Here is a 22,490-nt window from a genome sequence, read left to right as displayed (position 1 = left end):
TTAGAATAAGGATGACAGGAGACTTTTCTCTCATACTTGACTTCCTGAGTCCCCATGAAATTATGAGCAGAGATGGCTGATAGCCAGTATCACAGTTGTATCACACAGCTCTTCCTATGCGAAAGAGCTTCATAAACGTGAATTAGTCACTTCAGACACCATCAGAGTATAGCAGTATACAGTTCGGGGAAAACACTTTAGCATTTGTGTATTGTTTACCTACACTTCAGCGATTAACCTCAGTATACTCTTCTGTATGGATACTGACATGAATTTGCATATTAAGTCCTTGTTTATCTTGTTTACATTCATGCCGTACATTCATTCGATGTAACTCTTTCACTGATACTCAGTTCTAATACACAAAAGCCTTCCATTTTCACTCCCACTCTGCTTTGCACTGGTGCAGCCTCACCTCAAGAACTGTAGCAGTTTTGAGCACCACACTACACGACATAAAACTATTAGAGAGCATCCAAAAGAGAGATATCCTGCATGGAGCCAGGAGGTGGACTCAGTGATCCTTGTGGGTCCCTTCCAAATTAGGATATTCTAGGATTCTGTGATTCTAAACTGGCATATATGTATATATGTATTCTTGCCACATCTGTCTCCACTTATCCCATGTACTCCACCTCTCCCATCCATGCTTTCGTAGAAGCCAGTCTCTGTCTCTGATCTTCCTCATGCCTGCCTCTGATCTTTCATAAATAAATAAAGCTATGATTCCTTCCTCCCCAGCGACTATGCAGCAGGGGATTTGCAAATGTTGGAAACAGAGATGAGCAGCAGGAAATAAATCAAAAACATGCAAAGGCTACAGAAGATCATGAAGAAGAAGAGAATACATTAGGTGAACAGCAAAGGATCAAGGATAATCAGGAGTCTATTTTACAAGTACACAGATTTTCAGAAATAAAAATTGTTTTGTTTTCAGAGTACATCTCTCATAGACTACTATTCAAAATATATATACATGCACATATACATCATGTACAAGACTTTCCTTTCTTCAAGGCAGGAAGCACATTTGCCTCATAATCTGTGAAGCACAAATAAATATTTGATGCTGAGAAAAAGAAAGCACCTATTGACAGAACAATGTTGACTTGATGTCCAGAAATTATGATGCTTTGTCGCACTGGCTGGAGTAGCAGCCTTTATTGAAGAACTGTTAGCAGTTCTAAACATAAGACAAAGCCCTGATTTGTCAAAAGTGATTGTGGAGGAAATATGGGAAAATAAAGCAAGCATGCGCAAGTAACAGACCACTGCTTTAGCACACCCTTGAGCACTCCAAAAGACAGCTAATGACCTTGACAGTACACCTCCAGATGAGAGTCGAAGAGATCCATGGTCTTGCATCATGTCAGTGCAGAAACTGGTGACAGTTTTTGAACCTATTCAGGGACACATCTCCTGATATGGCCTCCTCAAACTTCCATGGTTAAAATGTCTCATAATACTAAATCCAGAGTATGTTCCATGTTATTTCCATTTGTAATGTCAAAGTTATACAGTAAACTAAAATGACATTTTTCTGTTTTAAAATATTTTCCAGTAGCAAGCCACAGATCTCCTGTGACAGTAACTGGCACTGTGGGTTTTTTTCAGATCCATTTGCAGAAAATTAAATATGTGTTTTATATCCACTTTTATGCCTAACATAATGGCAGCTACATCAAAGAGATAGCATAGACTGATCCAAGCTTTCCTAGGTTATGCTCCAGTTGACTAAAACATCAGTCCCAGAGAAACGATTTCAAATAAATATAAATGTATTTAAACCACTTTCTCACCGAATAATTTTGTTGTTTTATTTTTCTCCCAGAAATATTACCTGCAGTCTCTCTCTAGAAGTAACATCTTCGCTTCAAGTGGTTTCTGTAGTATTTGCAAACTCTTCAGACAAATGGGCTTTGAGAATACAACTGAAAGTACACCAGAGCAGTGCCACGCACAAATAAAAGTAAAAGCTAGTTTGATTATAGCTCAAACCCTACCACTGTCATGCTGATATCTTACAACCCTTCTTCGTTCTTATATTTTTGTAATACCTCAACTACAGGTCATGTTTCCCTTTCAAGCTCCAGTCCATTCCTGATTTCACAGCTTTCATTCAGTTTTGAAATGAAAGCAGATTCCACTGCCTAAGAAAATTTTCTCCTTGTCTTATGACAAATTCATGAAGAATTTTTGCTAAGTATCTGCAAAGACTTTAGTTCTTCCTCTTCAAGTCACTCATTGTATGCTTGCCCATTTCAAGCAGCCATCCTCCCATTCCCTGCGTAGATTCTAAACTGCTTAGAGACTTTCTTTTTCTGGTTTGTACCCTACTTGAAACAGATAATGACTGATGTGCACAGAGGAAGCTAACATATAATATTAATATTTTTTTCCAGGAATATCAAGAAAGACATTCTTAGGATGAGTAGTTTGTAATGTCCCACTGAGTCTTTTCATTAGGAAGCATGCCTTCCACTAAATTGGTAGTACAGATGAATCACTGAAACCACCCAGGGATCTTTTTAAGGTCTTTTTTAAGGGATCTTAAGTTGGGCAAAACTATGTAATAAGAGAAAAATAAAAGAGGTAAATATAGCAAAGCAGAAGAAATAAAGTGATGAAAAGTGTTGGGTTTTGTTTAAAAAAAATAAGACAACTTTTGCTTATCATAGAGCTACTCCACAAGCATTTGAAATTTTCTGTAATGATTATTCCATGTTCATGTAGAATGACTTGGGATGTAAAGAGCTCATTTAATACACTCACTGTTTGTAGTGTTTAAAAATTCATGAATTCGCTGCATAAACTCCCATATTTAAATATATGCTAAATATTCTTCCTCTCACAGAAAAATATGCCACACCTCCATTAAAGAAAATTGGGTAGAAATTGGAAAAAATAAGGTGCAAAGAATGAGGGACAGAACAGTTACAGTAGGATAACTACTGGTTTCAATTTGCACTGAAGAAAATACTATAGTTAAATAATTATGGAGCTTTTCAAGGTAATTAATAACATTAATGCATACAAGACAGTGGTACAGAACAGGAGCAGGATGTGCACCATGCTTGCCATGACTCCTAGTTTGCACATTTTTGTTCTGCAGGAATAACAAAATAGATTTACTGTTTTGGTTATCTTTCTAGATGGAGTACTCTAAATAATAAGACCTTCTTTTTATATTTGAAGGCAGCACAACAGAGAAGAGATCAATGGGAAAAATTACAGTTTTTCTCTCTTATTTATTAGGTAGCATTAGGACACTCTAAACATGGACCAGAAAAACGCTGTGCTTGGAACTGCACAAGAATTAAAACAAAAGAGAGAAAGAGAGAGAAGAAAACATTACTGAATTGTTGATCTCATAACCTGAACTTTGAGGCTTGATTTTGATTTTGTAACATGTGGGTATACTGTGCTTTATTATTCAGCTCAGAATGCAAAAGACAGATGCACTTTCTAAGAGCCTTCTCTTCTCCAGTCTGAATAAGCCCAGCTTCTTCAACCTTACTTCATAAGAGAGGTGCTCCAGCCCACTCATCATCTTTGTGGCCCTCCTCTGGACCTCCTCAAACAATTTCACATCCTTCTTACACTGGGAGCCTCAGAGCTGAATGCAGTACTGCAGGTGGGGTTTCAATAGAGTGGAGTACAGGGGGGAAACTCCTCCCACACCCTCTCGGCCACACTTCTTTTGATGTAGCCCAGGATACAGTTGGGTTTCTGGGCTGAAAACATGCCTTGCCAGCTCAGTTTGAGGTTTTCATCAACCAACACCCCCAAGTCTTTTGCTCATGGCTGCACTCAGTCCATTCTCTGCCCAGCCTGTACTTGTGGTTGGGATTGCCCCAGGAAATGTGTATCCAAAAAGCATGCATATTTGGTTCTATATGCAACCTGAACAATTTTTCAGCATTAAGTCTTGAAAATCCTGAAAAACTCTAATGTACTTAACATATCAAGGTACATCAACAATATATTCGAGAAATTTTAGCTCTGATGGACCTTTAATGTAATGATATAGAAAAAAAAAACACTTTAAAAGTAATGATATGGCACCAACGTAGTATTTTACTGCCTGTAGATGAACTTGTTAAATACAACTATACCTGTGGTTTGTATGATGGCACAAATATTTAAGAAAATAAAAATGTAAATCCATGAGGTAAGGTAGTCATTCTGTTAGTCTGAAGAAGTCCTTCAGAAGTTTTAACAGGAATACTGTTTGCTAAAACATCTGCCAAAATGAGCATTTTCATCTCCGTGGAGCTTTGCTTACTCTGTGCCTGAATAACTCCATGAAAACAAGATTCTCAAAAAGCAGAAAGCATGGAAGAAAAAAAAAGTTATTTTAATTACCACTCAATAATAAATAATATTCAATTTTGTTGAGTTTTTCTTCATTCTCACAATACTCTTGTGGCAATTACTGTTCTACCTTATGCACCAAAGGTTTCCTTTTCTTTGTCTGTATACATACTGTTTTCAGTCTAGCCACAAAGAGAGACTTACTACCAATGAAATAGTGAGTTTCAGGAATTTTATAGAACAAAATATTGAAACTATCTGAATCAGAATAATCTCAATATAGATATGCATTTCCACACAAAATCTATGGTATGTTTATCAGTTTATTCTGACACTCAGCATGGTAAACCATACACAGTTGTTAAGTTCCCTTCTTGTATGTGACAACAAAACCGTGTATACTGAGGATGCAAGGAGATTCTGGTCCAGTCACGCCTTTTCCACCTTTTCCCAAAAGGCACTTACACTGTCATGTATCAAACCTCTGTTGTGACCGTTTACAGAAAAACTGCATTAACTCTTGCTTTCATTTCCTTGTACTTCCTGGATTTACTAGGAGAATTGTGTCAGACAGTAGAGAAGAGCATATATACAGCATATCTTTTTCTCCTTGACTCATGTTAGGAGTGAAGAGCCAGGAACTCGTTGAAAAACATTAGAAGTACTGAACCTAAAACATTATTTTTGAAAGCATAAAATTAAAAATTTCAACTGGAGATACAGAGCTTTTGCAGAGGTGTGAGAAATGTGACCACACAGCCCTCACTAGAGCTCTATTTTGTTTTTTTTTTTTTTCTGAAGGTATGCTTCTTAATCTATTCTCCCATGCTCAGCTGCACTAAAAACTTATTCTAGTCTGATGATGGAGTAAATCTCATTCCTAAAAAAAAAGCAAAAATATACAGCTGTGAGCATGGGAAAAAACTACCTGCCAACTCAGCCGTAAAGGTACATCAGGAGGGTTTTCTTCCTCCCTCTGAAAAAAATGTGAATAGAGCTGTGATTGCTACATGTGGAATTTTATCCCATAAAGTCATGGTGTATTGCAACATTTCATCAGCTTCTCATCAGTCTTTATTGGATATCTAACAACACTTCAAAATTGCGTGGTGACCTTCCCTTGAAATTCAATGAAATTAGGAAGTCTGACACAATAGGAGTAGTTTCCCCCCTTTTAAACAGAAAGACCAGTCCTGCAAAAGTTTCAGACAAAAAACTGCTAATCCAAAGAAAGGTTTTTTTGTTAAAAAGTACTGATGAACTGTTTGCTTTGTTTTTGCTTTGTTTTTATAAGCATCATCTTTTCAGCAACATATAACAGAAAAAAAAGACAGGTTTTAATTTGGAAAAAAAAAAAAATTCTGATTCTGATACCTGGTATCTAATATCTCTGACCAGATAATGTGGAAGGCAATTTGGATGTTGGATTAAAAATTACAAGATTTTAAGAGAGTAGTGGTGTACTTATGATAAATTGAGATACTGAAGTTCACAGGCTTGGGTCTGAAGAAAACCCTACTACATGACAGAGATTGTGACAATGAATGTCTATAGCTACTGGACTTACAAAGCCCACAAGTATAACTCGACAGCGTGCAGCTCAGAAGCCTGGAGGATGCAGATTAAAGAGGGATTCAGCATGTCAGCACTTACTGGTGTGAATTTGTCGGCACAGGGAGTTCCAAGCAATGCTTAAGCCAAATTTGTCAGTGTTTTTAGATTTCCAATAGCTACAGCAGAAGTCTGTAGATCTAGGGGGGCTTCCCAAGCTGCTGCCCTTTCCAAAAATCACTGGAAAAAAAATTACTCACAGTTCTAGAATGTGTAATGAGTCATTTTGTTACACTACTAGAACCTAATCTCAGACTATAGACAGTGTGCTTTCTCAAGGTGGTAACAAGCTTCACAGAGCCCACGGGTCATATGTCAAACCATTATTCTTCTCAGACTCTTCCTGCCTTGTCTTGTCTACAATGACTTGATCAGTTTGTGAAGATTTCAAATGTTGATAAGCTTCTGAAAAACTGTTACTTCTAATATATGAAGTGGACTTTGTGTGAAAGCCGTCTGGATTTTTAAAAGCACTAGATTTTATCCTCACTCTTTTCTCACTTAAGCCAAAGTGACACCAGAGACAACAGTGAAGCAACTGCCAAGTATCTTTTATTACACCATTATATCTATATTTATATGTGTGTGTGTGTGGTTAGTAACTATTAGTCGTGATTGTGCAATATTGTATATAAATACAACTAAAGTGCTGGATATCATGCAGCACAACTGCATATAAAAGCATGCATGGGCCATGGAGAGAGTAATACCTACCACTCAGTGAGGTGCCACCTCATAATAGATATGAACAGGTTTCTTAGTCACAAGCAAACACAGGATAAACTCAAGTCTAATTTTACAAAGCTCAGAAAACCTGAACACAAATAGATATGTTTAAAAGGATTCCAGATGATGGCCTCACCAATGCACTCCACAATGACACAAATATTTACCCTTCTCTCCTGTAAACAGTTTATGAGATACATCCTTGCTTTACCTGTCCTTTTCACAGATTTGTCCTATTATAACACCCTGAAGCCCCAACTTTTGGAAAAAGAATTACTGTCATTAGTCACTAAAAAAAAGACCTGGCACTTTTCATTACTAAATACAATCCAATTCTGAGCCCTGAGTCCTTCAGGTCATCCAAGGTCTTCTTTGCATAGATAATACTTCCCAAATTTTGTCATCAGCAGGTTTCATTATCTCACTGTTGTAGTTTAATTTGGCAGGCAGCTAAGCACCACAGAGTCATGTGCTTAGCCCACAACCCCCTCTCCCCTTGGGATGAGCTGCCCAGAGAGGTTGTGGAGCCTCCTCTGGAGATACTCAAAACATGCCTAGAGGCTTTCCCGTGTGACCTGATGTAGGGAACCTGCTTCAGCTTCAAGGTTGGGCAAGATGATCTCCAGATCTCAATTCCAACCTCTAGGACTCCGTGATTCTCTGAAATACAGTTACACTTGTAGAAACCAAGAACACAGGTAAAGCCTGCAAACATGACAGTCTATATCCTGGAAAGCAATGACTAAAAAGCATACAAGAATCCTAGTAGATTAACAACTGAAGATAAACTCTGTTACATCCCTGTCACAGTGCCGTACGCAGTACTGTTGAGAGTAATCCAAGGAGACTGCATTGAGGTCTAGGAGTTATGTCTAAAGAAAGTTGAAAATTCAGCAGTATAAAAAATAGCACAGGATAATTTGAGGATTGGAGAAAAAGCCTTTCACTGAGAGATAAAATAGGTCTATCCAGTTTTATCAAAAAAAGATGAAGCTATGATCTGATTACAGAATATAAGTGCATTTGCAGGGAGAAAACACCAGGTGCTATAGGATATTTAATCTCACAGGAAAGCAAAGCAGGAACCAGTGTCTTGAAGTTGAATCCACACAAATTAATGAGAAAGTTAAGACACAAAATTTCAGTGATAAGAGTGTGTAAACATTGAATTTTCTTATTACTGCCAAAAATCTTCAGTTAGTGATTGGACCCATTTGTTAAAGATTTGCTTTACAAAACCAGCTTGAAATGCAATGATCTGTTTTGAACAACTAAGTGATCTAGCAAATTTGACCTTGAACTTATGCATTGCACACAAACTACAATTTAATCACTCTATTATCCATCAGACATTCTCACTATTTCTCAGACTTTACCAAAAGAGTCAATATAAATATTTTTTCTATTTAACAATACTGTCAGTGTCACTTTAATCTTTCTCCAGGAGTAAAAGAAATCCTCTAATATCAGCAGTATAACTGTGTGGACATCTAAAGAAGAGTGAAATGATCACTAACACATTCTAGAAATGTAATAATTAAATATAAATTGCTTTTTCACACATTATACAAGTGCAAGGTCTGATATTTCAGAAATGCTGTGATTGATAGCAAGGACTGTACGCATGCTATTTCCTTTCCAATGATATGCCCTAGCAGTGGTATACAGCTCCCATTTCAACACTGATGGATCACAAAATATTGGATCTTAATCCTGTCATTGGTACATTACAGAATATTGCCTGCCCTGGTCTTCAGGTCATGCTGACAGAAGTTTAGCATTTCTGGTAGATGCAGAAAGAATGAAATATTTCTCTAGGAGGATATTTTTTTCCTGCTTTTCAAGAAAGGGCATTTTGAAATTAATCAGTAGATTAGAATGTTAAAAGAAATCCTACCAAAAATTTATGGGCAAAATGAAGTAGCAGAAACATGTATCATATGGAATTCAATCTTATAACCATATCATCATCTCTGCGATATGCCAGACTCAAGAAAGTGTGTGTTTAGACCTTAAAAGAAAGTCAGTAGAAACATCTGAATTGCATCTATAGAATTACTAACAATAGCAATATTTATTATATAGTGTAAAAAATGACATAGCTTATGTGATTTGTGCCTGATGTGGGCAGATATTCATATAATTTATTTAGAAAAAATGCAACAGATTGTGGCTGTTCTATCTTGAGAACAAAAAAAATGACATGAATTTAAACATAAGACTGCAGACAATGACTGTTTCTCAATACAAAGACCATTTTTAATTGAGAGGGAAGCAGATTCATTTGGAAAGACACCATCAGTTTATTAAAGTACTTATTTAAATAGTGGTGAAACAAAACAGTAGAAACATTGGTGGCATTAAGAAATAGCTCAGGGTTGTTTCTTTCAAGGACTAAAAAATGTCTAAACTATATTCCGTTCTAAACGTGTATTTGCGATTGTGTCCTTCAAATGAGAATAAAAGAAACGTTAATACCTTCATTCTTATCCTCTCTCCAGCCACGTCATATTGAATCAGATCTGTGCAGAGGAATCTCTGTATCTCATTAGGAACCTAAATGCAGTTACTTCCTAAGGACTATACAAACAACCAGCATTCAGGCACACAGGCATGTATGAGAAACAGGGATGAAGATGGGGCCACTGCTGCAGAGATAATGGCCAGAAATTTAAATATCCTCCCCCCCCCCCCCCCCCCCATTCTCCCTCTTCCATCTCTTTTTTTTTCCTTTTTTTTCTTTGGGGGAAGAAGAGGAAACAAGGCTCCCACCACTTTCTGAGAGAGCTCTGATAATAATTCCATTATGGATAAAATGAGGACTTTTCCTAGTGAAATCATTTAGTCACGAAGACTAAGGGAAATAAGGGGTTATGTGATATCACAGATCTTGTCAAAAATAAATTACAGGGAAAAAAAATAATCAGTAATTGTGAAGAGCAACAGAATGTGGATATGAGCAACAATTCTTGGTTTTATCAATTAATTCAACAATTCCAGACACTGGGGGAAAATGTGTCTTTTCACTTGGCTTCTCAGATGCTGATCAATTCTTAATTATCTTTAACTGTATTGACCTGCTCCCACTGCTTGTGCCATATGCACTAATGAATGACATTCTAAAGAGCACAAGAGAGCAAGGGATTCATATATTATTAACTTCATATAAAAATATATTGTTCCCCCTTTTTTTACCTATGCAGTTTACCAAACTTTGGGGCTGGCAAGTTGCTCATTTGAAGAGATGCTGATGAGGAAGTAAGGAGTTTCTTTGATACAGACCTGTTTATTTACATCAACTTTAAGAAAATACAAAAGCCTTTAGTTATGGTAGTTCTTTGGTAGCTTCTCTCTTTTTTCCTTTCAGATTTTTGCTTTAACAATACAACAGCCAGAAAAACCTCAACAGCCTTTCATCTGCTTTTCTTTCATACCCAGAAATACTTACCCACGTTTGGGACTAAGCCTGCAGTCTTGTTCACCGAAGAGCCTTAACTGCTGTTTTCCCCCCACAGTGGTTTTGCTCCTCTCTCTTGATGCAGAAACAATTTGGCAGAGGAGGTGAAAGCATCGAGAGGTCAAAGCACAAAACATGACAGGGAAAGTTCTGTTATGCAGGCAGATAGATGATGTCACTGTACATAAACAGAGATAAAACACATGCCTCTGGAAAACACAGGAAGCAAAGAAAATATACTTGAAGAGATGAAACTGAAAATGGAGATTCATTTGAGCACTTATCCCTGCTCACAATGCCTTTTCTCCCACGGTGTTCATAGCCGTGTGCAAAAAGTCTGTGGAAGATCATTCCTCTGTATATTGGAAAAATTTAAAAATGAAATTAAAAAAAATCAGCTTTTTTCTAATGCCGAAAAAAAAAAAAAAGCGGGGGAAGGATGATCTGAATTTGTACTTTATTCAGCTGAAGATAGACATGCTTTTCTGTTTTCTGCTCTCTTTTTCTTAAACTAACCTAATTTCTCTTGATCAGAAATTGAGTGATTCATTCCAGATTCTGCCAAATATCATGGCAGCCAAAAATCTGTCGGAGCCTATCTCTTCCATGCTCTGCTATTCCTATGAGTGCAACCGGGACAGGTGCTTGGCAAAGGGTTTTCTGATGTTATGGAAGGGAAAGTTGAGGTCCTTAGGTCATGCTTTTTCTGTAGCTTAATGGTTTCATACCAAACAGGAATCTGGCTTCAGAATTATGATGGATGAGTCCTTTGTCTGACTCGTTGGTCTGGATGGAGAAGGATAAGTGAGAACTGGTCTAGCATTTTAAACTAAGGTCTGTCAAACAAAGAAGCCTTTTTTCTGCTGATGTAAATAAGAAAGAAGGTTACATGGAGGCACATCAGATACACAGACGACTCAGCAGGGTACCTACAAGTGTTAACAGAATGAAAACAAACGATGTATTCAGAAGCAAACAAACAAACAAACAAAAACCCTGTCTGATCATTTAGAGTCTGCTTTGATATATGAGGTGTGATTTGAGTACCTGGGTGCTTAAATTAGTCTAAAAGTAAAGTAACTCTAGTTCTCCTGGGCACATATAAATGCAACAACAGCTTTCAAAGACTGCCAGATAATAATACTGTGCCAGAAGACAAGTCACAAATAAACACTGAATTGAAATAGCATTTGTAGTGCCTTGGTAAATCAAGAGTTGTTCCAAGTATTTTTCACAATCTAGGAGTTTAATCCTGAACTGTATATGTTTTCAGAATTTAATGCTTTGAAAGGGATAAATTCCTCATCATCGATCATCTGATTCACAACTTTGGAATTTTCCAAGGATAAATGCAACTTTGTGTGTGGCAACACGAACAGCAATAGCACAGTTTACAAATTCATCTCTAAAACAGAAATTCTATTTCCTACTATGGATTTGCAATGTTTTAAGTATCTTTAAATATTCTGCACCATAGAATTAATCTCTTTACAGGCATATGTCTGCTTATGTAAGTGTCGCTGTATCAGGGCCCATATGCTTGCTTTACTGCATGGGAGCATGAATGTGCTATTTTAATTTTCTCTTTATTGCTTTCATCTAAAAAACATTTTCTGGTCCATGGCTACATACATAACTAGGGTTAATGTAACCTGAAGAGAACATGAAGGCTGGGGGAATGTGAGGATGTATCCACAAGAAAGCACAGTGGCGGAGGTTCTTGCACTTCACTACTAAATGCAGACTGTAGTGACTGTATCAAGTGCCTGTGCACAGATGGATGCAGTGCAGGATGTGATCAAGCAGAATTAGAAGTTCTTGTATATCTGCAGAGAAGTGATCTCACTGGGATACAGAAATGTGGTGGGATGGCTCATGTGACTCAAGTGTTATGATGGCTTTCCGCCCAGATTTTTTACATTCACCCACACTTTTCAGGAAAGTCTGATTGAAAAAGCAAACAGGAACTGTTGAGCTCCGTGTAAAGGAGTGGTTCACATACACAGAGCTGTGCCCTGAAAAGAGTCACTAACAACTCAACTGGAGAAAGATGGTATCCCATAGGAAGGGCCCCACATGGAGTAGGTGCAGAGAGTGGCCATGAAGGAGCACCAGAGATCATAGAATCATAGAATTGCTCAGGTTGGAAAATACCTTAAAGATCATTGAGTCCAACCACAGCCTAACCATACTACCCTAACTCTAACAACCCTCCGCTAAATCATGGCCCCGAGCACCACAGCCAAATGGTTTTTACACATCCAGGGGATGGTAACTCAACCACCTCCCTGGGGAGCCTATTCCAGTGCTTAACAACCCTTTCTGTAAAGAAGTTTTTCCTGATATGCAACCTAAACTTACCCTGGCACAACTTGAGGCCATTTCCCCTCATCCTGTCATCTGTCACCAGTGAGAACAGACCAACCCCACTCTCACTGTAAGCACCTTTTAGATATTGGAAGAGAGCAAATAGGTCTCCCCTCAGCTTCCTTTGAATTATTATAGACTGACTACAGCCCCCCCATTCTCCTATACCGCCTCAGGGGATGAGGTAGAAGAGGTGGGTGGGGGGAAGGTGGCTTTAGTCTGCTTTTGGTTCTCTCTGCTCTGGTCCATCAGTAATAAACAATAAATTACATTAATCTCCCTGTTCAGATTCTCTTTCACCCATGGAATTTAATTGGTGAGTGATCTCCCCATGCTTAAATCATCCCTTCAGCCCTTTCTCGTGTTATATTCTCCTCTTTTCTTTTGAGGGGGAGCGAGCAAATAGTGTGGTAGAGTCCAGCTGCCTGTCAGGATGAAACCACCTGGCACTGAGGGGTTCTGAATCACTCTAATACAGATGGGTGAAAGCAATCCAGCAGGTTTCTGGACTGTGTTGCAATTTTCTGATACTGGGGATCAACAAACTGACTAATGGGCATTTTACTGTCACTGAAGTAGGAACTGGTATGAAGGTCAAGGGCAGACTTGGCTGCAGTGAACTGGATATCATAGCACTGAAATTTCTGAGAAAAAATGAGCACAACAAACAGTAAAACCCTAGGCCTGAGAAGATCAAACTTCAGCTTGGTCACAAATCTGCATGGCACAGGAGATTTTCAAACAAAAATTGAAAACAGGGAAGCAGCTATGCACTTATCAAAATACTTATATACTTATGCAGCTTCTACTAGTGTAATGTTCGTACTCTTTCTACAATTATAATATAAAAGAGTAGGGATAGAGTCATTAATCACCAGCCATTCAGCTTTCCAAAAATGAGAGTTGAAATTAGAAGGTAGTCTGTGCTGAAATTTAAATATGAAGACTAAGTGATAGTGTCTCGCTCCAATTTATAGGAGGGAGAGGAAGTTCTTTGAAATATGTATACCCGGCGTGAGATTAAGAAACAATGGTCCAGATGTTGGTCCGACCAGTTTATTACAAATGTTAATAAGGGAGATGAAGAAGGGGGAGGACGGACACTATTGTGGATTGGGGTAATGGGGAAGGGAAGGCGAACGATAGAAAAGATAGAAAATAGAAGCAAGGAGTCTTTATAGGTATAAATTAGGGTGATGGGGAAGGGAACAAAGGCAGTAGAAAAGATAGGAAATAGGAGTAAGGAGTCTCTATAGGAAGCAAGAGGGAGATAATCACCACCATGGGTCCAGCGTGGTTCATGGTTCAGTCGTTGCCCTTCAGTAGAAGTGGGCCGTTGGGTGTTGTTGCATTGATGAGGACAGTGACCACTGCAACGACGACGATGATGATGATGATGGCAGCACAAACTTATAAACAAGTCCAAAGTGGTTGAGTCAGCCTTTTGGAATGACAGTTTCTGGCTTTTGGATCTCAGAAGGAATTCCTTTTGTTCCTACCTCCCTGGCCTTGCCAGCAGATAAGAGGAAGTATGGAGATGCCAACTAGTATCTTGCCTTCACAAGATACGATGGTATCATCCCCCAGTCTCCCATAACAGACTTTGGTCACAGGAAAGATCTTCCGCCAGTAAACTGTCCTGAGCATTCTCTTGACTCTTGGGCCGAAGGCAAACAGCTCCAAAGAAGTTCTTTCAGATGTAAATTGTCCAGATAGTGATGTTGATTGCCACCCACCTCTCATCTGCTAGAGTCTTATCACAAGAAATACCTCAGGAAGCAAGCTTTGAGCCAGAACACAAAGAAGGATTCATACAGATGGTTAACATTTGCATAACATGTGTAGCACAGGCAATATAGACAAGGTGGATTATATAATGCGTATACTTATTACAGTGCGTATCTAATATATAAGTCAATTAAAAAAAAAATCCTTGTGTCACAGTTGGGCCCAAGTAGAGGAAGAACATTTTCTCCAGAAAGCAGTAACTAGGCTTCTACTTTGAAGTATTTTATATATAATCTCTACCACATACTGAGGAAGCCTATGGAAATTAGCCTCCTGCACCTGAAGTTACCCTTTGTAAATACCTGCTGATATTCCTGCCTTATGCTATATCTTTATATAAAAGTAGACCAAATAATTGGACTGTCAAAAAAATATGGCAATGGTATTGTACACAGAAGAAAGGGGTTTTTAACTCTTAATTTTGAACTTCAAGAGATCACAAAATCAGAGACAGATTTTTTCTGTCTTCATTTCTCTCTCTTTGATCATCAGTTGGAAACCCAAGCTAATGAGTCAAAAAATAATAATAATAATTTTAGGTATCTAAATATTAACACTGACAAAAGTAGTCTTTTTTCCTTATTTTTATTTACCAATTAATCATTCAATTTTTCTAGGGAATATTTAGACCCTCATTCTAGGATACTTAAGGTAAAAAATATATATTTTAAAATTGCCTGGGTACAAGTACAAAATCAGATCTTTTGTCAGATCTTTTGTAAATCAGAGCTGATTGCGAAAAAAGAATATTTTTCTGCTAGACTGTAATGCAAATAAGTCAAATGTTTAATTAAACTTGTTTACATAACGCTATACATGCAACCTAACCACATCACATTACTACTCTAAAACATTTTATATCACTCTGAAGGTCCTTTAGACAAGAGTTTAAAGATAATTTTTTGCTTACTTGGGATATTTTTTTTCCTATTTATGTGCCTTGAATATGTACAAGGTTAACTTTGAAAGAGGTGATGCACTCCCTCTGTGCTTTCCATATTGGGAAAAGTATTTTGCGTATGTATCTGTTTTATCTTTATTTAAAAGGATTTCACAAATAAATTCTCTCATACTTTTCTTCATGATCAAAAGAGAAAGACTTTGGCAAGCCAGGATGAAAAGAAATTTAAAAATAATCCCATAATCATTCATTTTAGCAAAAACAAATATATGAAGAAGTCAAATAAGACTGAACAGACAGACGGCAAATAAAAGTCATAAATAAATAACAACAAATTTCTGACTGTGCGTAAGATGTTTCATGTAGTACAAAGAACCCACAGAGAAAATCAGCTGTAAATATTGCTTTTACTCTTTTTATGTAAAACAAAGCTTTCTGCTTAGAACTGAACAGATCTTTAGTAAAGATACATTATTTCTTGAACTTTGCATGGACACTTTTGCCTCATTACAGCTAAATATGCTAAGTTTTACAAAGGAAAACCATTGCAACAGCCAGCACATATGCTGGATAGGAATGTCCTTGGATTCAAAAATAAGAAGGGAAAGAGGAGATGTTGGAATGCCAACTTCCTTAGTGCAACATTTAATATATGAGGGATGCTCCTAAATTTAAATAAGCATTTAATATATGAGGGATGCTCCTAAAGTAATGCCTCCAATTTTATTATGTTGGTCTTTAACATCGGAGGCAGCTGTTGGTATGACAGTAGAGGTTGAACCTTCCCAAACATTCTGTTAAATTTTGTTGCCATGTGACAAATGGCAGCAGAAGGGCACTCTGACAAATTAGTGTCTTACGTGGAAGTGCATGTGAAAAAAAGGGGTGGAATTGAATTCCTCCATGCGGAAAATTCCTCCATGCGGAAAATTCCTCCACTGACATTGACCAACACTCACTAAACGTTTATGGAGTCCAAACACTGAATGTGAGCACAGTGAGGTGATAGGTGGTGCATTCTAGCAGTAGTGACAGTGACAGCGGGTCACCTCTGCTGGTGTAGATAGTTAGAAGTGCAGCATGCGGGCTCCTGTTCATTACTCACAAAAATGTACAGCTAATGGTGGTGACTATCTTGAAAAATAGTGTTTTGTATCTGAGAATTTGCTCCATCAAATAGTGTTTTTGTGCTCTTTGTATCTGTTATAGTTTCCATAGAAATAAATAGCAGGCGTTACTTTCAGAACTACCTATGTGAAAACACAGAAATAAAAATATTGATAAGTATTTGAGTTCAACAATTAGTTCAATACTGAATGTTTCAAAGGCTGTGCCTTTGTCCTTAGAAAGTGTGATAGCGCAGTCATACTTGGACATCAGGGCTGCAAAGATTTAGGGATACTTTGTTTAGTGAGTAATAATACTGACTAGCATGGAATTATCAGGATAGAAAAGTTTATTTTGTTCATTATGCATGCCCTAAGGGAATAACAATGCTGTAAACATTCAGTAAACTCATCACTGCAGTAGATCAGTAATTAAGTCAATCAACTTGAGGTGACGAACTCATTGTCCAGTTTTAACTTACTATTTCAAATAATCTCTGATATACTCAAGATAATCACTATAACATTGCACAGAACTCACTCAAAAGCAAATAGGGGAAGACTGACTTATATAGCAGATGAATTTTAAAGCTTTGTGAGAAAAGTCTCTGTGGATTCTTTTGAAAATCAACAGAGAGAAGAAAGTTCTCCAAGTGAAAAAAAAATGAGCAATTTAATTAGGGTTCAGCTCTGAAACATCCTTTGCAGGAGCCTTTCAATTAGCTATAAAGAAAGCCTAGGGAAAGATACGTTTTATGGACAATCTCCTCTGTCAATATAAAATTGGAACCCTGGCTGTTGGAATAGTTATTAAAGCTTAAGTTGCAAAATCTTAAATCAATTTCCGTTTGGTCTTAAATAGAGAGAAAAAGGAAAACGAAATGGATTAAAGTAGACAATAAATAGTTACTCACAACTTCTAATCCCGAACTTCAAAATAATGACTAAGGAGTGCATTTCACAGGATGTCCAAAGTGATTTACAGTTTCATCATTCTTCTCCAGTATTAATATTATCACTGATCCCTGAGGCTGATGTCAGACTTTCCAACAGATACTGTTCATATATCTTCCGCAGTTTAAAGTCTAGGACAAAAAGTAACATCAGAGAAGATAGAAGCCTAAGATCATATACACATATGCTACACGTATGCCATATTACTTACCTGTACCTGGCAATTTCTTGCATTTTTATAGATAAGATTGGTGCGACAGCTTGTTATTTAGGTTGCTGAACTTTTCTCAATACAAGTATTCTGCATTTAGCTGCGTATAATCTTGGGGAAAAAAAAGCATTAGTTTCAATTGAAATTCTTTCTCATTCCATGGCTAAACATTGGGAATACCTTTGTCAGGCTGATTCTGCCCCCCATGAGGATAACTGTACGGTAAGTTATATAATAACTCAAATAAAAGGTTCTATGAGGGCTATTTTCCCTGTAAAGATTTAGTACTCAAATGCTTTCACTTAAGGCTTCAAAGACATGCCTTATCTAACTTCATGCAACTATATCTAAAATTATCCAGGCTGAAAAACTCAGCACTGCCATTTATACACGCTCTATAGAAACTTCTGAACTCAACAGCTTTGGCCTGGAGTAGATGCTTTGTTTGTTTGGTGAGCCTGCTTCAGATGGTGCAGAGTAATGCTTCCTATGCAGTTACTATTTGGATGCCAGTGGACCGCAAGTAATTCAGCAGCAAAATCATCTGTATACAGAGTGGGAGTGTTGTCCTCTGTGAGTGCTGAAAAACTGCAGACATTCAAAATAAGAAAAGAAGATGAGCCTAATTGGGTTGGCAAAGACAAGTCAAGACAGAAAGAGAAAAGAGCCAGGGGACGCAAGCAAATACAAAGAAAGGATGAGAGTGGATGAGAGAAAAGCTAGCTGGCAAGGGTTTGGGGCTGAGATTGGATATGGAACTGGAAAGGACATGTGCAAAGCAGTGGGACATATGCCAGGGTGAGCTAGCATGCTGGAGGGAGCAGCTGTAAGGCAAAGAAACTGGAGAAAAGAGGGTAGGACTGGACATGAAGAGATGGGTAGAGATTACAGGGAATATCTGGAATGAGGGGAACTGTTGGATAAGGCCCTTGCTGTATCCTGCAACGATGGAGAAGGTAGAGGAGGATTTCTGGACAAAGACCATTTGGTTAGCTGAACAGTCTCCTAGTTATTCAATAAATTACTTAATAAAGGATTGACAGATAGATAATGCAGTCACATGGACAGGAAAGCAATGGCTGTTATTTACGTGTTAATTTCAAAGCTCTTAGATTCTTCTTAGAATCATTCAGATTCTCAATTTGTAAAAAGATGCTGGAAGGGACCTCCCGTGACCTTAGCAGCCGCCTGAAAAAATTCTGTATTTCTGTCTTCTGCTTTGAGTACAATTATACAGACCTACACTTCTCCTTTGGAAAATTACACGCTTCTCAAGCACAGGCAGCAATACCATAGCAATTTCTCATTTTCCTATTGTGTACTGGGGTTGTATTTATCTTTCCATATGATAAATAACAACTTCTACAGGCCTCTCCATTAGTGTGCAATGATGTAATAATGCAAAATGTAACATGCCAGAAATAAAAGTGTTGATGCTTCTTCATATTACAAGAATAGCAAGATAAAGTGTTAGATACTTCAAAGTATTTTCAGGAACTACAAATTTTATTTTTGATATGTAAACATGTGGTAAAACATGATAAAGATAAGGCAGTTTTCAGTGCTATAAAGTTTATGCGGATCAAATTATTTTCTGTCTTAGTTTCAGCTGGGATGGAGTTGTTTTCTTCAGAGTGTCTGGAATGATGCTATGTTTTGGTTCTAGGAGGAAGAAACAATGTTGATAACACACCAATGTTTATAGTTGCTGCTAAGCAGTGCTGTACAGAGCCAGAACCATTCTCAGTGAAGGGCCCAGGAAGCTGGGAGGGGACAGAATTAGGACAGCTGACCTAAAATGTCCAAAGGGATACTCCATACCAAGTAGCATGATGCAGAAGGAGTTTTGAAGAGGGTGGGAGTTCATCTCTCTCTTCTGCTGCTCAGGGAGCTAGCTAGGCATCGGTAAGGGGATGGTGAGCAATTGCATGTGCATCACTTGTTATATACATTTATACATATGTATGTATTTGTAGCAATCATTTTCTTTCTCTTAGTAAATAGTTTTAACACATGAGTTCTGTTTTTTTTTTTTTCTGATTCTCTCCTCCATTCCTCTGAGAAGGTGCTTAGCTACCTGCTGAGTTAAAGCACAGCATTTTCACATACGTGTGAGTGAGAGGAAGAAAAAGCAATGTCTCACAGGTCAAACACATTGCCATGAAATACCCATACAGACACACTGACTTTCATCCATTTGTTCAAAACATTTCAGCCTTCTGACAAAACAGTTGAGAAACAAATTCTAAAATCCTCTTTAAGGTTTCCTTTCTGAAAGACGTTGTCCTTTACTAAGTAATATAAGGTTTTTTGATCATCACCAACACATCACCGGTATCATGAAACACTGGCACTGTCTACTCCATTGCATCTGTGTGTTTAAATACAACTTCTTAGGCTCAACATGCCTGCTAATGTTGCTGCTAAATATCACACCTAGCAAAATCTGAGAAAGTGAGCACAACCCCGAGCACCACAAGAGATGACAACATATAATCATGTTTCATATAACATACAATCTCTAGCACATAGTAAATGATCAGAAAAGAGAAAAATCTATTCACTCATCTTAAAATAGTCTGGCATTTTAGGAGTTGCTTGTACTTACAGAATTTTAAACGGCAATTGTGACTGTAAAGCTAATGGTGTAGTACTGAATTCTCTGTTATGCTTAAAGGTATTTTTAGCTTTGGGCTCCATTCAGATATTGTCCCTGTTGCAAGTTTTTTTTTTTCCCCCGGTCTGTATCTGGCATTGCATTTTACAAAGTCACATTGGTTAATTTTCTAAAACCTCTTAGAGTATATTCTTAAAAAGGTCTTCATTGTCTTTTTAAAAGGCATGCTACTTAAGTTACAATACATGTATGTGGGGATAATTACCATGCTAAGCATCCAATTTGCGATATGAGATGGCTGTAAAGTTTTGCAGAGCAATTGTTCTATCTTTGCTAAATTATAACCTTAATTGTAACTCACAAATGTTTCTAGGCATCTGTAGCAAACATTATGAACAGAATGGCTCAGAATGCACATATTTTTTCAAAGAGTACATCTTCCTTATGTAGTTTACCTGTCTTGCGGCTCCTACATATTTCAAAGCAGATGAGCACCATCTAGTTGTTTCTACACCAAAGCTGCTGCCCTTTTATTTAACTGGATCTACTGCTTTTGACAATATTCATTTTGGGGATTATTAGAAACAAGATGTTAAAGACAGTATATTTGTATATTTTAAGGTGTGAACCCCCTTGTAATAATATTTCTTTCTATATGAATACAAGAGGATATTCAAGCAAGGAAGAACACAGTCTATCAGAATTTGCTTGTTTCTACTGCTTGTTTGGCAAGCAGGATTTGATGGCTAGACAGAGCCTCATGAATCTGTGGATATGACCTCAGGAATTCCCTTTTCTGTTCTCAGGGATGTGAGTGAGAGCTGCTAGCACGTTCCGCCTCTGTCAGATTCCTCTGAAAAGAGGAAAGTAGCAGAGGAGTAAGATACAGATTGCTACTGTGGGATAAATCTCCATTATGGCTTGAGATGAATTTTTGTGTTGTGGGTCAACACAATCAGGATTTTTAGTCCTTAACTTAGCAGCATTCTCTTTATTGAATGCTGCATAGGTATTTTATGCAGACTGCAGAGAATGCAGAGTCAGGATCTTCATTGTAATCAGCTCAACTGCAAACTAATACTGCAGACTATCCGTGCAAGATTAAAAATAATAATTTTACCCATGAATTCTACAGATTGCTCCATCTCCTGTGACAAGCCCTGTGGTTACTCCAAATCCTGCAGTGAACAAGCCCTGCAGCTGCTCCAACCCTTGCAACAGACCCTGCAGCTGCTCCAGCTCTAGCAATGAGTCCTGCAGTTGCTCTGACCTTTGTGACAGACCCTGCAATTACTCTAACCATTCTGATGGGCCCTGCAGGTGCTGTGATCCTCATAACGAGCCCTGTGGTCACTCCAAACCCTGTGACAAGCCCCACACTGGCACCAAAATGACTGTTGTAGTGTAACCCAACAGATGGCTTAGCACCACACAGTCGTTCACTCATTTCTCAACTGCCAAATAGGATGGGGGAGAGAATTGGAAAAACAAACAAACAAAAACAAAGTAGAAATCATGGGTTGAGATAAAACTATTTACTAAGAGAAAGAAAAGGAAAAAGATAATGATTGCTACAAATACATACGTACGTATAAATGTATATAACAAGTGATGCACATGCAATTGCTCACCATCCCCTTACTGATGCCTAGCTAGCTCCCTGAGCAGCAGAAGAGAGAGATGAACTCCCACCCTCTTCAAAACTCCTTCTGCATCATGCCACTTGGTATGGAGTATCCCTTTGGACATTTTAGGTCAGCTGTCCTAATTCTGTCCCCTCCCAGCTCCCTGGGCCCTTCACTGAGAATGGTTCTGGCTCTGTACAGCACTGCTTAGCAGCAACTATAAACACTGGTGTGTTATCGTTTTTTCCTCCTAGAACCAAAACATAGCATCATTCCAGACACTCTGAAGAAAACAATTCCATCCCAGCTGAAACTAAGACAGAATTATATAGCTCTGCCTATAAAAGAATCTGGCAGGAGAAGAAAGAAGGTCATTGTATCATTTTTACAGTTTCCCAAGTGAGAATTATCTCCATTCTGAAAAACTTCCTAAGGCAGCATATCAGAAGGCACCTGGAGACCTACATTATATACTGGACATTAATTTAAGAAATTCAAAAAGACTGTAATACACAGAAGAAAAACTACTTCGTTGCAGGCATATTTCTTTGCCCTTGGCTGCTAAAATAAAATAAAATAAAATAATCCAAGTTTCAAACTGAACAGTCTCAATCATTGGACTGGAATGAATAAAATCAACTATGTATTGGCCTTTTCTCAGAGACAACAGAATGCAAGTAAACCAAATGTGGAGAAATATTCATAAACCTATGGACTTGATGGAGTTGTGATGGGACAACAAGGAAAAGCACAAAGCCCATCACTGTATGTTTTCTTATTATGGTAGATCCTGTAAGTATTATTGGTTGAATT

The 22,490-nt window shown here is 37.8% G+C and overlaps 1 long non-coding RNA gene across 1 annotated transcript in view; it reads right to left on the bottom strand.

Moving 5' to 3' along the window:
• Positions 1-10,162, bottom strand: part of LOC121110164 — a 122,172-nt gene extending 112,010 nt beyond the window's left edge. The window contains exon 1 of the long non-coding RNA XR_005858146.2: positions 10,100-10,162. This is a non-coding gene — a long non-coding RNA (uncharacterized LOC121110164). The remainder of the gene's footprint in view (positions 1-10,099) is intronic.
• Positions 10,163-22,490: the final 12,328 nt, after the last annotated feature.

This window comes from Gallus gallus, chromosome 3, assembly GCF_016699485.2.
Source record: "Gallus gallus isolate bGalGal1 chromosome 3, bGalGal1.mat.broiler.GRCg7b, whole genome shotgun sequence".
Lineage (NCBI taxonomy): Eukaryota > Metazoa > Chordata > Aves > Galliformes > Phasianidae > Gallus > Gallus gallus.
Note: the sequence above shows the minus strand (reverse complement) of the source record. Positions and strands in the feature narration are given on the sequence as shown.